Source organism: Thalassophryne amazonica, chromosome 2 (assembly GCF_902500255.1).
Source record: "Thalassophryne amazonica chromosome 2, fThaAma1.1, whole genome shotgun sequence".
Classification (NCBI taxonomy): Eukaryota; Metazoa; Chordata; class Actinopteri; order Batrachoidiformes; family Batrachoididae; genus Thalassophryne; species Thalassophryne amazonica.
The window spans coordinates 98,341,571-98,355,918 of record NC_047104.1 but is presented as its reverse complement, the minus strand read 5'-3'; the positions used below and the strand labels follow the sequence as shown (position 1 = coordinate 98,355,918).

The window sequence follows — 14,348 nt, the reverse complement described above, 5'->3', positions numbered from 1 at the left end:
ACAACTATAGTCCCTGTGATCAGCAGGCCAAACAATGCAATGCATCCAGAAAGAATCCACAGCTCTTCACCTTTTCCACATTTTATTTTTATTGACTTCACTCAAAAATGGAGTGAATTCATTTTTCCTTCAAAATTCTACTCACAACATCCCATAATGACAACATGAAAAGTTTATTTTTTAATTTTTGCAAATTTATTTAAAATAAAGCCTCAAGTCTCCTTGCATATGATGCCACAAGCTTGGCTCACCTACAGTATCTTTGGGCAGTTTTGGCCATTCCTTTTTGCAGCACCTTTCAAGCTCCATCAGGTTGAAAGGGGAACATCGGTGCACAGCCATTTATAGATATCTCCACAGATGTTCAATCAGATTCAGGTTTGGGCTCTGCCTGGTGCCACTCAAGGGACATTTAGAGAGTTGTTCTGAAGCCACTCCTTTGATGTCTTGGCTGTGTGATTATGGTCATAGTCCTGATGAAAAATGAACCCTCGCCCCAGTCTGAGGTAAGTGCGATCTGGAGCAGGTTTTCATCCAGGATGTCTCTGTACATTGCTTCATTCATCTGTCCCTCAATCCTGACTAGTCTCCCAGTTCATGTTGCTGAAAAACATCCCCACAGCATGATGCTGCCACCACCATGCTTCACTGTAGGGATGGTGCCTTGTTTCATACACCTGGCATTCACGCCAAAGAGTTCAATCTTTGTCTTATGGCCTAGTTCAAAAAACTAATGAAGCCTAACTGCTGATTTGCATTACATTTGTCATGAACAAGCCATTATTTTATTTTGCACCATCCAGATTATCTGTGAGTTGCATACAGTCTCTTTGACAGGTACTGAAATTTCATGGAAAAATTCCACACGGTTTCCAGAGATATGCATGAAATTTACCCCCAAAATAGCACTTTTTTCATCAATTTTGTGTGACATTGATATTTAGCATTATCATTAAAGTTAAATGTTAAAGAAATACCTTGTATTTTGTCAGTTTGTTTGTTTGTGCTTCATTACTAACACAGAGTTGGTTGAGAAACAAGTATCATGTTGGGATTGATACGACAAAGTTTTTTGCAATTATACGTTATTTTTTGACAATGCACAATTTTTCAAGTTTCCCTTTATTCAATGATGTTACTTCATTACAAGGTAAGCCAGTTTGTTACTATGGCCATCAAAATTGTATATAATGGCCATAAAGTTGATGTAATACATTTTTTTGTAAAGGTAGAAATGTAATTTCCTAGAAAAAACATCATGTTTCTAAAGCAAGGTAAAACTGTCGCTAAGCGTAAGGCTGAGAAGAAGTCCTTGATTATTTGTGTCAAAACCTAGCTATATCTCCTACTCTGCTTCAGTAGTATAATTATATTACTTGTTCAGTAATACAGGAACTAAGGACAGAATTTCTTTGTTTCAGGCTTCTGCAGACTAAGAAGATACCTCCAACTGTTGTCGCAGCGTTACGCCCTAGCACATTTTAGTATATATTGCACTGATAATTGCAAATATCAAGGAATACTTTAGAATTTACAATGTGCTGATGCATTATTTTCTGTGCATTTGTTGGTGACAAATTCTCTATTCTAAGCTGTGATAGATATACAAGGTCTATTAGAAAGTATCGACCTTATTATTTTTTCAAAAACCATATGGATTTGAACTCACGTTGTGATTACATCAGACATGCTTGAACCCTTGTGGGCATGCAAAGTTTTTTCACGCCTGTCGGTTAATCATGCGCCTGTGGGCAGTCTTTGAGTGAGGAGTCGCCCACCCTCTCATCGTTTTTTCATTGTTTAGGAATGGTCTCAGAGACTGCTGCTTTGTTTGATAAAAATTTTTTCAAAACTGTAAGGCACAACTGAGTGGACACCATGCGATAAATTCAGCTGGTTTTCGGTAAAATTTTAACGGGCTAATGAGAGATTTTGGTCTGGTAGTGTCGCCGTAAGGATGGCCCACGGCACCTGACGGCGATCTGCGCTTCGAGGCTAGGGCAGCGTCTCGCCGTTTCAAGTTGAAAATTCCACATTTCAGGCTCTGTTGACGGCAGTAAGTCGTCAGAGAAACAGAGTAACTTCAGAAGAAGTCGGCTATGAGGAGTTTATTTGGACCATTCCGTTGTTAACGGACATTTTGTAATGAAAGACCATGCGGGCAGAGTGCATGTTGGGCCGGACCCGACCGCGGGGGGTCGCGACAGGAAAAACACCTCCGTTGGAAACTTAAGGGGCAAGTTGGAACATGCCCAGCTGTTAAACAATTTCTCAGTTACTCACTTGTTGAAAGCCATCAAAAGCCGCCTGAATTTTACAAATGGTTTTCAACACGGACGGTGTTTTTCCTGTCCCGGCGCACACAGATTAGCCGAGTCGTCACGGAATGACTCAGCGAATTTGCCGCGACGTCTTTCATTAAAAATGTCCTTAAACAGTGGAATGTCCGCATAAAGTCCTCATGCCGGCCCTCTTCTGAATCTTCTCTGTTCTCCTCACGATGTCCTGGGTGCATTAAGCCTTTAAATTAGGATGTTTCAGGTCGAAAACAAGCCGACGACGGCGCCTGGAAGCGCTGCATGACGTCCTGCTCCGTGGGAAGTCCTTACACCGACAGAAACACCCCATAATCTCTCATCAGCCGTTAAACTTTTCACCGAAAACCAGCTTAATTTCTCGAATAGTATCCACTCGGATATTCCTCACAGGTCCAGAAAAATTTTTGATTAAGCAACAACGCGCAGTCTCGAGCAGCGTGTGAAAACAAAGGAATTCAGCCGAGAGGGCGGGACCACATCTCACTCAAGGCCTGCCCACAGGGAAATTACGTCACCGACACGCGTGAAAAAACTCACGCATGCGCACGAGGGTTCAAGCATGATTGGTGGAATCGCACATCATTCAAATCATATAGTTAAAAAAAAAAATAAAAGGGTCGGTTTATTGTCTAATAGAACCTTGTATCTCTTGATTGTCCGATCAAATGCAATCTAATTTCTCACAATTTTTTGTTTGAATTAGATATGGATGTCCTTTTCTTTTCCATGTTGGAATTTTCACTTGTTAATGCATTGCAAATCATAAGGTGACAGGACTTTAGGTAGAGCCAAAATATCTGCAAAATATGTCCTAGGTTCTTCTTGAATTCACTGGAAAGAAGTGTAACGCTTGCGACAGGTGCCTTCAATGAAGACAAATACACAATCAGTTCATGCATCCAGCAGGCAGAAACAGGTACATAGCTATAAAGTTAGTGACACTGAACATTGAAAGTACAACAAATGAGCTGTTTTAAAGGTGCATAAAGCACATCTTTCTTTCCAGATTCTGTTGGCCAAAGAGAAAGGATGAAGATGACTTACCAGCCGAGGAAATACTTTGTTCGGTGGCTAATCCTGTCCCTGTGAACAGGCGGCACTTTGGACTTTCAGAGAAAGAATAAAAAAAAAACTGACAATCTCTTTCACTCCCTAAGCAACTAATATGTTTGTTCACTTTAAAGTAAGGTTTAGACAATAAGGCCATGATCAAATTTATAAGTTATCTATCGGGCTAACTTTCTGTGTTTAATAGGTTTCCAGAAGGATTTTCAAAAATGTGTCACAAGCGTAACGCATATCTATAATTGTGTTACTTGTCTGTTGACCCATTCATGTTGCGATAAGTGTTCTTTTATTAGCAAAGATTTAAAGCATATATATACATATTGTCTATAATGGCTCTTTAAACTAAAGGGGTTGTTGCTTCTGAAGGAAAAAATTGAAGCGCTATCTGAAAATATAACTGCAATTCTTCCTAAATGTTTCATATATCTGATATAACTAAATGTTTACTTGAGTTGTAGGTGCCTTTCATACATATTATACCTAGATTAAACAGGCAACTTTAACATTTCCAATGGTTTTTCCTTTTCAACATGTAATGAAAACAATTTTGTCGCAAGCGTAACACTTAGCATGCTTTCCATTGCTTCAATGTTACTCTATTGGTGATGTCTCAATTGCATTTTCTGTGTATGGATTTGAAGCATACATATTCATATTTTCTACAGTTGTTATACTTAGTAAATAAGAGAATTTGTGTTTTTGAAAGAAACTTATTGAAGTAGTATGCAATTTTTTTCTGGAAATTTTGATCCAATTATGCCAAAATTGTGTCAAATCAATGTGTATTTAGCCATATGTGTCCTAAATATAGTTCCAAATATGTTATCATCATAAAATTATAGAAAAAGTAATGTGGCAATTGACCAAACTTCAATTTCAAGTTGCAATGAATACAATTTTTGGAATAAAAAAACTGTAAGGGTTTCAGATCTTCTCAGGTATTGTGAAGATTTCTAGCAATGACTGAACCAAGACCAATAGAAATATTGAATCTCTGATATAAACCATACCTAAAATGCTAACATTTCACAAAAAAAGACCACATTTAAATTTTGATGGTTATGTCACACTTTGGCTTCAATTTTTGAACTAGGCCCTATCAGACCAGAGAATTTATGGTCTGAGAGTTCTTCAGGTGCCTTTGGCAAACTCCAAGCGGGCTGCCATGTGCCTTTTATTAAGGAGTGGCTTCCATCTGCACACTCTACCATACAGGCCTGATTGGTGGATTGCTGCAGAGATGGTTGTCCTTCTGGAAGGTTCTCCTCTCTCCCACAGGAATGCTGGAGATTTGATAGAGTGACTATCAGATTCCTGGTCACCTCCCTGACTAAGGTCCTTCTCACGATCGCTCAGTTTAGATGGGCTTCTGCTGAAGGAAGAGTCATGGTGGATCCAAAAGTGTTCCATTTATGGATGATGGAGGCCACTGTCCTCATTGGGACCTTCAAAGCAGCAGAAATGTTTCTGTACCCTTCCCCAGATTTGTGCCTCAAGACAATCCTGTCTCAGAGGTCTACAAACAGTTCTTTGACTTCATGCTTGGTTTGTGCTCTGACATGCACTGTCAACTGTGGGACCTTTTCTGTAGACAACTGTGTACCTTTCCAAATCATGTTCAATCAAATGAATTCACCCCAGGTGGACTCCAATTAAGGAGTATGCACTTGAGCTCAATTTTGATGTTTGTGGCAAAGGGTGTGAATACATGTGATTTCTTAGTATTTTATTTTTAAGACATCTGCAAATAAATTAATTTTTTCACATTATCATTATGGGGTATTGTGTGTAGTTTTGAGGAAAAAAATAATTTAATCTATTTTGGAATAAGGCTGTAACATAACAAAATATGGAAAAAGTGAAGCACTGACAATACTTTTTGGATGCACCTTAGGATTAATGAAGTCAATATGTCAGATCGTTCACAACAGTTCTGCAAGTACCTTTGTAAAGACGATTGCATATTCCACTCTGAAATTTTGGACTGTGATAGATACAGGTGAGGATGAGTGTATCTCCTATTTTGGGCCGTGTAGCATATTTTAACATGAACAATGACTATAACGTAAAATAAAAACAGATATGAAGATCAAGTTGCCTGGTAAGTCTTGTTGATAATCAAAGGGTCCTGGTAGCCACAAGTAGCCTTGTTGGTGACCAGGACCCTTTGCAGAAAGTCTGTGTCTCTGCCAGAAGACCTCTCAAATCTGAGTCTGCTATAAAAATAGAAATATGCCAGGTTTAAGTGCATGACGTTCTTAAAGTCAATGACAGATGACAGTCTGATTGGTTTAATTCATGGTGCGCTCAAAACGCACCCATGATTAATTAACACACTAAATATAATCCCGTTTGCACCCTGCACCTTACTTTGTGCTTGGATTATGTGCTATGTGACTAGCAAGGTGGAGTTTGACCCACTCTAACGGCATTCATGCTATGTGCTTTAGGCCATGCACTACAGGGCATCATAAGAGGCCTCTTTGAGTTATATTCACATACAGACACATGCACACAAAGACACACAGGACCAAAAGCAAAGCCACCAGATGCATTACACAACATAAACTCTGATGTGATGAATTCCAGGATAAATCTATATTCAGCTCTCTGATAAAAGACCTCTTGTTGTGCCTGTCACTTTAAAAGGAAAGGACCAGCTGCTTACTACACCCACTGTCCTGTTCGAGAATGGGGATCACATCATTTCCTGAAATCTGGAGCCACACTATATGATGTTTCGGGCCACTTGGCCTAAAAGATGAACACCGGTAAAATTTCATGACAAACATGAACTCAGCTAGAATCAGGAATCAAAGTTTGCATGTAGCTGTTGGAACCTTTGTGAATATTGAACGTTTACATCTCTAGTTTACATTATGACTCACACTGTGAATTTACCTTCATCCGCAACTACATTTTCTTCATTTTTTTTTTAAACTTGCATGAGCAAAGAATTAGACCTTTTTCAAAGCCAGATTGTGTTGCAGCTCCAGTATCATGAGAAAAGTCATTCCCTTGGAAAACACATGACTGCGGGTATCTGTTCTCCTTCTATATGTCTGTCTTGCCTACAACACAGTAGTTGTTTAGTGTGTTTACAAGAGAGAGACGGAAAATCACCACAGATCCATTCAATACATGTGCGAAGCCAAGTCTGCTTGTGGTTGCTTCAGATTTTTTAAAAAAGCTTGTGTGGATCCAGCTTAACCAAGACCATGTGAGTGTGTCATGGAGTGCAGACCAGATAAGTTGGAGTGTATAACAACAGTGTGAAACAACAGTATACAACAGAGTGTAACACTATATAACAACAGCATGTAACAACACTATACAACAACAACAACAGTGTGTAACACTATACATCAACATGTAACAACAGTACTACAACAACAGTGTGTAACAATATATAAACAGTGTACCAACAGTATACTACAACAACAGTGTGTAACACTATATAACAACATGTAACAACAGTATACAACAACAGTGTGTAACACTATAACAACATGTAACAACAGTATGTAACAACAGTATACTACAACAACAGTGTGTAACACTATATAACAACATGTAACAACAGTACTACAACAACAGTGTGTAACAATATGTATAAACAGCGTGTAACAACAGTATACTACAACAACAGTGTGTAACACTATATAACAACATGTAACAACAGTATGTAACAACAGTATACTACAACAACAGTGTGTAACACTATATAAGGGGGAGGTGATGGTCTAGTGGTGTTGGGCTTGAGTCCAGAAGATCATGGGTTCAAATCCCTGCCTGACTGGAAAATCACTAAGGGCCCTTGGGCAAGGCCTTTAATCCCCTATTGCTCCCGGTGTGTAGTGAGCGCCTTGTATGGCAGCACCCTGACATCGGGGTGAATGTGAGGCATAATTGTAAAGCGCTTTGAGCGTCTGATGCAGATGGAAAAGCGCTATATAAATGCAGTCCATTTACCATTTACCATTTTATAACAACATGTAACAACAGTATGTAACAACAGTATACTACAACAACAGTGTGTAACAATATATAAACAGCGTGTAACAACAGTATACTATAACAACAGTGTGTAACACTACATAACAACAGCATGTAACAACAGTATACTATAACAACAGTGTGTAACACTATATAACAACAGCATGTAACAACAGTATATAACACCAGTATACTACAACAGTGTGTAAACTATATAACAACAGCATGTAACAATAGTATACTACAACAGTGTGTAACACTATAACAACAGTATGTAACAATAGTATACTACAACAGTGTGTAACACTATATAACAACAGTATGTACAACAGTATACTACAACAACAGTATGTAACACTATATAACAACAGCATGTAACAATAGTATACTACAACAGTGTGTAACACTATAACAACAGTATGTAACAATAGTATACTAACAACAGTATACTACAACAACAGTAACACTAATAACAACAGTATGAACAATAGTATACTACAACAACAGTATACTACAACAACAGTGTGTAACATATAAACAACAGCATGTACAATAGTATACTACAACAACAGTGTGTAACACTATATAACAACAGTACGTAACAATAGTATACTACAACAACAGTGTGTAACACTATATAACAACAGTATGTAACAAGGTATACTACAACAACAGTGTGTAACTATATAACAACAGTATGTAACAATAGTATACTACAACAACAGTGTGTAACACTATATAACAACAGTATGTAACAACAGTATACTACAACAACAGTATGTAACACTATATAACAACAGCATGTAACAATAGTATACTACAACAGTGTGTAACACTATATAACAACAGCATGTAACAACAGTATACTACAACAGTGTGTAACACTATATAACAACAGTAGTAACAATAGTATAACAACACAGTATACTACAACAACAGTGTGTAACACTATAAAAAAAAAAAAAAAAAAAAAAAAAAGGGGGGGGGGGAGACTCTCTTCTTTTTTATCTCCACACTCACTCCATGACCCCTGTCCCCCCATGTTGCTTGCTATCTGACCTCCTACCCCCCCCACACCATCACCACCCCCATCAATGGTGCACATATCCTTTCCTGTGCGCGCACGGAAAAGCGCTTTCCTCCTTTTTGCGCGTCTTTCAATCGCTTAAAAATATCCAATGATGACCGATAAATTCTCTTGCACGGGTTTCACTCCGCGTGGAGATTTCACTCGGTAAATGTCAAGATCAAATGCATTTCTGTAGAGGGACTTTTTTCGCCGAATTTAGTGCAAAAATAAATTTAAGAAAAATAATTTTGGAGAGGCCCGAGCAGCCTACCCTCTTTATTAGTATTATTTTGTATTTTCTTGTAGTTGTGTGTATTTTTCTTCCTAAAACGACGTTAAGTCGCTGCGGCTGCTGCACACACGGAACCTGAGTGTGCGCTGTTAAAGCGGATACTCTCCGGGGTCTCTGGGGTTCTCAACACAAACTTCACTTTCAGAGTGATGTTTCTCGAAAAACGTCCTGAAAGTTTAGATGCGGTCCAGCCGAGGAGTGTTCGGAGGGCAGCAGTAGGAGTGTGCTCGTGTATCTCCTCCGCTCCGGGCTGTCCGCCTCCTCCGAGCTCCTGCTGATCCGGTCCTGTCACGGAGGAGAGAGACCCGGGGCTCCGTTTTTCCTCAAGCCCCGTTACGCACGCACACGCCAATCGATTTACATGTGACTTCGGCCGGGGGAAAGAATGGAGAGGAGAAATATTACAAGAACGCACCAAAAAGAGGCAAACATTTTTTTAAAGGGGGGGATGGCGAAAAAAGTGGGGTAAAGAGAAGAGAAACGGGGCGGAGGGGACGACGCGTTCCACAGACGGAGAAAATATCCGCGAGGATTTTTTTTGTTTTTTTGTTTTTCTTTCCTCCCCTGAAGGTTTTGTAAGACGAAAACTCCTGGATGTGTGTCAAATGTGCCAAAAAATGAGAGAACCGGCGAGATTCTCCGCAGCCGCCCGGACGCACGCGGACCCACAAGCTGGACTTGGAGCTCCTTTTCCGGGGCTGCGCTCAACGAGGAGCCGCCGCTGCTCCGCTCTCTCTCCCCACACCGCGTGTCGAGCCTCTGTCGGGCTCCTCGACGCCGATAAAACCCCGCGTAGGTTTTTCCGAACCGGGTCGAAATGCGCACGTTTGTGCGTAAAAACAATGTGTTTTTTTTCCCTTTTGGTTCTTTTTTTTTTCCCCCTCCACGAACTGCGGAGATCGGACTGCATTTGCCCGTTTCTTATCTCCCGCACACGGAGGAGGAGAGGACGGAGGCTGGTGTACACACAGGTAACAAATAAAATATCGACAATAAAACAGACAAAAGGAAGTTGCATGAAAACGAAGTTGTGATCGCCGGTTATTCCTCGCAGTGTGAGAATAACCAGCTCCGCTAAAAAAAGAGAAAAAAGTAGGAGCAGACAAGAGGAAAGAGCACAGCGAGGAAAAGGAGATCGTGGAGACACAGAGAGGAAAAGACACAAACGCAAAGTTCAAACTTACAATTTCTCGCTGCCGCTTTGTGATCCTCGCTTTTTAATCCAGTATTGAGACGATTTAGCTAAAGATCCCATCAAGGCAAGTCCCCCTTTTGGTCAGTTTGCGCTTAGGGTGGCAAAAGAAAGATCATTGTTGTTGCGGAGTGTTACAAAAAAGAGGAAAAAACCCCGAAGTATTAGTTGTTAAAGGCGATATAAAAATAATTTGGATGCAAAGCAGGCGGTGAGTCTTGTGTTAGAGGGAGCGAGGAAGAGGTGAAAGTGAGATCTGATGATTGAAAAGAAAAAACTCTTTGGATCTTTATTCCTGCTAATTAGTTTCCTGCAAAAAATGGCTGTGATTAATTCAGTGCGCATGTGCTTCATTACACAGGCACGAAGGGAAGGGCTAATTAGCCGCCTTCTGGATCAATAAGATTCAGCAAAGAGAGAGAGAGAGGGAGAGAGAGAGAGAGAGAGAGAGAGAGAGAGAGGGAGGGGGCCCGGGGAAGGAGGGAGGAATGGATGGATAGATACAAGTAGGAAAAGACGAAAGTAATGATCAGGAATTGAAAATATGGAATTAAGAGCAGCGGAAAAGTGTGAGTTTGATGAGAACGGGGGGGAAGTTGGAGCTGCGGGCGCGCCGCGAGCGCGCTGTGCCGCCGATATTTAGACTTTTAAAAACATTTTCTACTCACATTTTGCGCATTTTGCCCACAAATATATGCACATACTTTGACTATTTACAACGCATTAGCGGTCACACGTCGTTTTTTTTTTTTTTTTTTTGGTCTTTCTCTTCAGTTTAAGCACGACACAAGACAGAGATTTAACTTATTAAAACGCATAACCGACTTATTAAACCCCAACTAAAAGTGATGTTAAATTACCCACCGTGTTTTATTGTAATTACGCATCAAAAGAACAATCAAGAAAAAGGTCGATTTGTGCTCATGATTATATTCGAGATGCCGCCGTGTAATGACGTTTGAGTGCGCAAAGAAAACAGGTTATTGTATATTTTCAGCCATGCACGCGCATTTGGGTTTGTGCATTTTTAAGCACTGACATTAAGGTGCACAAACAGAAAGTTTGCACGCAGATTTGCGCGTGTGCGAGTCGGAAAATGTTCACTTTGAGCCTGCGTGATACAAAATATGGACCTGGTGTGTATTTAATGTTTAGAGCTGCATGATAATTTAAAAACAAATGTGATCGGTTTGACAACACGTTAATATAAACCAGAGGAGTATGCCCACATTATTTGATTAAATAAGAAAAACAGATAAATATTTAAGGTAAATAAATAAAAATAAATACATTCTGCTTGAACGTGACGATGACGACACGACGTGGACTCTGACAGCCAGCTGTAAGTTCAAAATAACACCTCTAACTGTCACAAAATAATGCTTCATATATAAAATGTACCATCCGGTCATCTCAATCATAAGATAACACGTGCGCTTTTTCAGCAGTAGAATTATGGAAATATGAGATTTCTAAGTGCAGAAAAAAAAATCATCTGTGTGTGTGTGTGTGTGTGTGTGTGTGTGTGTGTGTGTGTGTGTGTGTGTGTGTGTGTGGGTGTGTGTGTGTGTGTGGTGTGTGTGTGTGTGTGTGTGTTCGTCGAAACCTCACAGTGCCACATGACAATTTGCTTACATTTTGACAAATATGCGAGTGTAAGTGTTTAGTAAACATAACCAGGTTTTCTTAAAGATCACGTGACGGATTTGGACATTTTATCTGTCAGTAAACCGCTCGGGACAGAGTGTCAATACTTTGTCCAAAATAATCAAGTGTCACAGTTGCGTGGATACGTTTGGACATATCCGGACTTCACTTCAGGTTTATCATTACCTTCTCACATTTATAAAGAATAAAACCACATGACAGTCAGTGTTTGCTATCATATTAATGTTTTTGGAGTAAAAATGGTTTCTTATTATCTTTCAGGAAATTATGCGCAACCGACGCAAAAGTGTCCTCGCTGTGTTCCTAAACTCAACCTTTGAGTTTCTTTGTTGTGATATATATATATATATATATATTATTGTTATTTCTCAGAAGAAATAGACAATTCTTCACTCTGGCGTGTGCACACTCTCTGTACAAACAGCTCCATAAAGTCCTGCTCCCATAAGATGCTATTTGTTGAAACAATGCGGATCTAATTGCGTAAATTCCGGCACAGTGACTAACTGTTCAAACGCTGTAGAATTCAGGGGATGATCTGTAGATGGGTGATTTTTTTTTTTTTATATTTTAATTATATATATTGTTTTAATGTGCATGTTGATAGAAGTGCCTGGCACGGATGTAGCAGCTGATTTTCCTTTAATGCACACACCAAGCTGCATATGAAATATACATTCAGGATTTAGCAGAGGCCTTTGACTTTAGAGTGTGTGAGGGTTTATGGAGACCCCACGTTTCCACGCTGGGAAAACACGACAAAATCTGTGATAATGCACATTGTGTGACCAGGACCCCCCCCCCCCCCTTCCTCCTCTCGTGGCTGCTGCACTTGAGCCTTCCACAAGCCAAAAGGAGGCACTGATACCTGATCTGATACCTGATTTTACGCATGTAGCACCAGCTCTGAAAAACAAGGAAACTCCGTGCGCCCCGTGCGCCTTATGCACACTGCAGAAATCTGCAGGATTCGTCTGCTCTTTGTAAAAATAAAAAAAAATAATAATAAAAGAATAGGTTGGAAATGGCATACGAGATGCGTTATAAAGGAGATAATTAATACACGTCTGGTGTAATTGAGGCTTGTAGGAAGCAGCTTGGAGCCACTCGGTGGCCCGACAATGCAAAGTTGAGTTTACAAATGTTATGCAAAGGCCTCTTGACTGTCACGGCTCCATCACTGACTGGACTCAGTCCAAACAAGACGCTTTTAGGGACCGTGCGTCTCTGAAAAGAGGGGGGTTGGGGGAGTGGGGTGAGATCGGGGGGAAGCGACAGGGTCTGAAGCTTTTGTGTCGCCGACATTCAACTGCGCTCTCTGTGGGAAGGATAACTGTCCACGTGCCAGCCTCAATAGGCACACATCGATGAGTGGCATTGCAAATTCACACAAACCTGTGGCTATGACAGTGACAAAGAAAGGCGCTGCAGCTTAAAATGCGCCAAACGCGTGGCGCGCACGGGACCATCAACGGAAGTTCATGAAACAAAAAAGCATCAAAAACTTCCAATATTCTACTTATATTTAATTCATGTGGAACACACAAAGGGAGACGAAACGTAATCAAAGATTTTCGCTTTTATAAAGCTTTGGGGTTGGATAAAAAAATCAAAAACTGTAGAAAAAAAATGACAGTCCATTAGAAATTCTATGGATTTTTAGATGCTGCAATATTAACACATTTATGTTCATGTTGTGGTAAACACGGAGGAAAATGGCATCAGACATTCTTTATTAAACAGTTTGAGTGAGATCAAAAATATTTCCAGATGTTCATTGCGGGGAAACATCTGTAAAAACGGTTTGATTTATAAGTTGGGAAAATTGCATTTATTTCAGTTATTGTTGAGGTTAATGAAAACACAAGTTTTGAAATAGCAGGTGTGTAAGTGGACTGATAACGTTCAAGTTTATATGATGCAGAAGAGAGAATATTTTAAAACTATATTACATTGTGCGTAAAATTAATCACATTTAATGGCACTATAATTCCAATCAGTGGCATAAAAGTGTTTAGTTGACCATTTATTTTATTTATTTATTTATTTATTATTTGTATTTTATTATTATTATTTTAAGAATAGGGCGGACAGTTTTGGCCGCATGCTCGTACACATGTGACGCGCTCTCGTGTCCGGCTCTGTCTGCAGGGTGCAGCCAGGTGCAATGGGAGGCCCTCTTATGTTCAGCCTGACCACAGGGATCAAGCAGCGCATCAACTTCTCACAGCAGCCAAACGTCTGCACACCAGCTGCGAAAGTGCAACTCCCTTTACTCCTCACATTAACCCGTGCGCGCGCACCCAAAGCTTAGCAATAACCTGGTGCAAATCACAAAATAATGCTTAATGTTTGCGCATTTCCAGATGATAATATGATAGATTTGGAGTTCGAAAAAAAGGCGCATCTGAGATCACAAGAGGATTTGACCTAATTAACGCAAACATCAACACAAATATGCATATATTCAGGTTTTAAAAGTTCACGATAATTAAATTAATTATCTCCAAATGTTTGAAGTCATGGATGTTATTTTTTTAAGCTTCTGTATTTCACTTCTGGATGTTTTTCCAAGCGTTTATTTCATGCATTGACTCCACTTTTTCAAAAGCAGTGTTTGGGTTTAGCGCTTTATCTGTTTTATTTGCGTGTCATGTTTGGCACCACACTGAAAAGCCAGGTTTTTAATTGGCGTTGTTATTTAATCCTGCCTGTATTGTATCGAAAGACTGAATAAAACTGCTG

General features: G+C 39.9%; 1 long non-coding RNA gene across 1 annotated transcript; it reads left to right on the top strand.

Annotated features, from left to right (window-relative positions):
- Window positions 1–9,165: 9,165 nt before the first annotated feature.
- LOC117527875 lies at window positions 9,166–13,993 on the top strand. Its single transcript, XR_004565630.1, has 2 exons — window positions 9,166–9,714; window positions 13,755–13,993. It is a non-coding gene; the product is annotated as an uncharacterized LOC117527875 (long non-coding RNA).
- The last annotated feature ends 355 nt before the right edge of the window (window positions 13,994–14,348 follow it).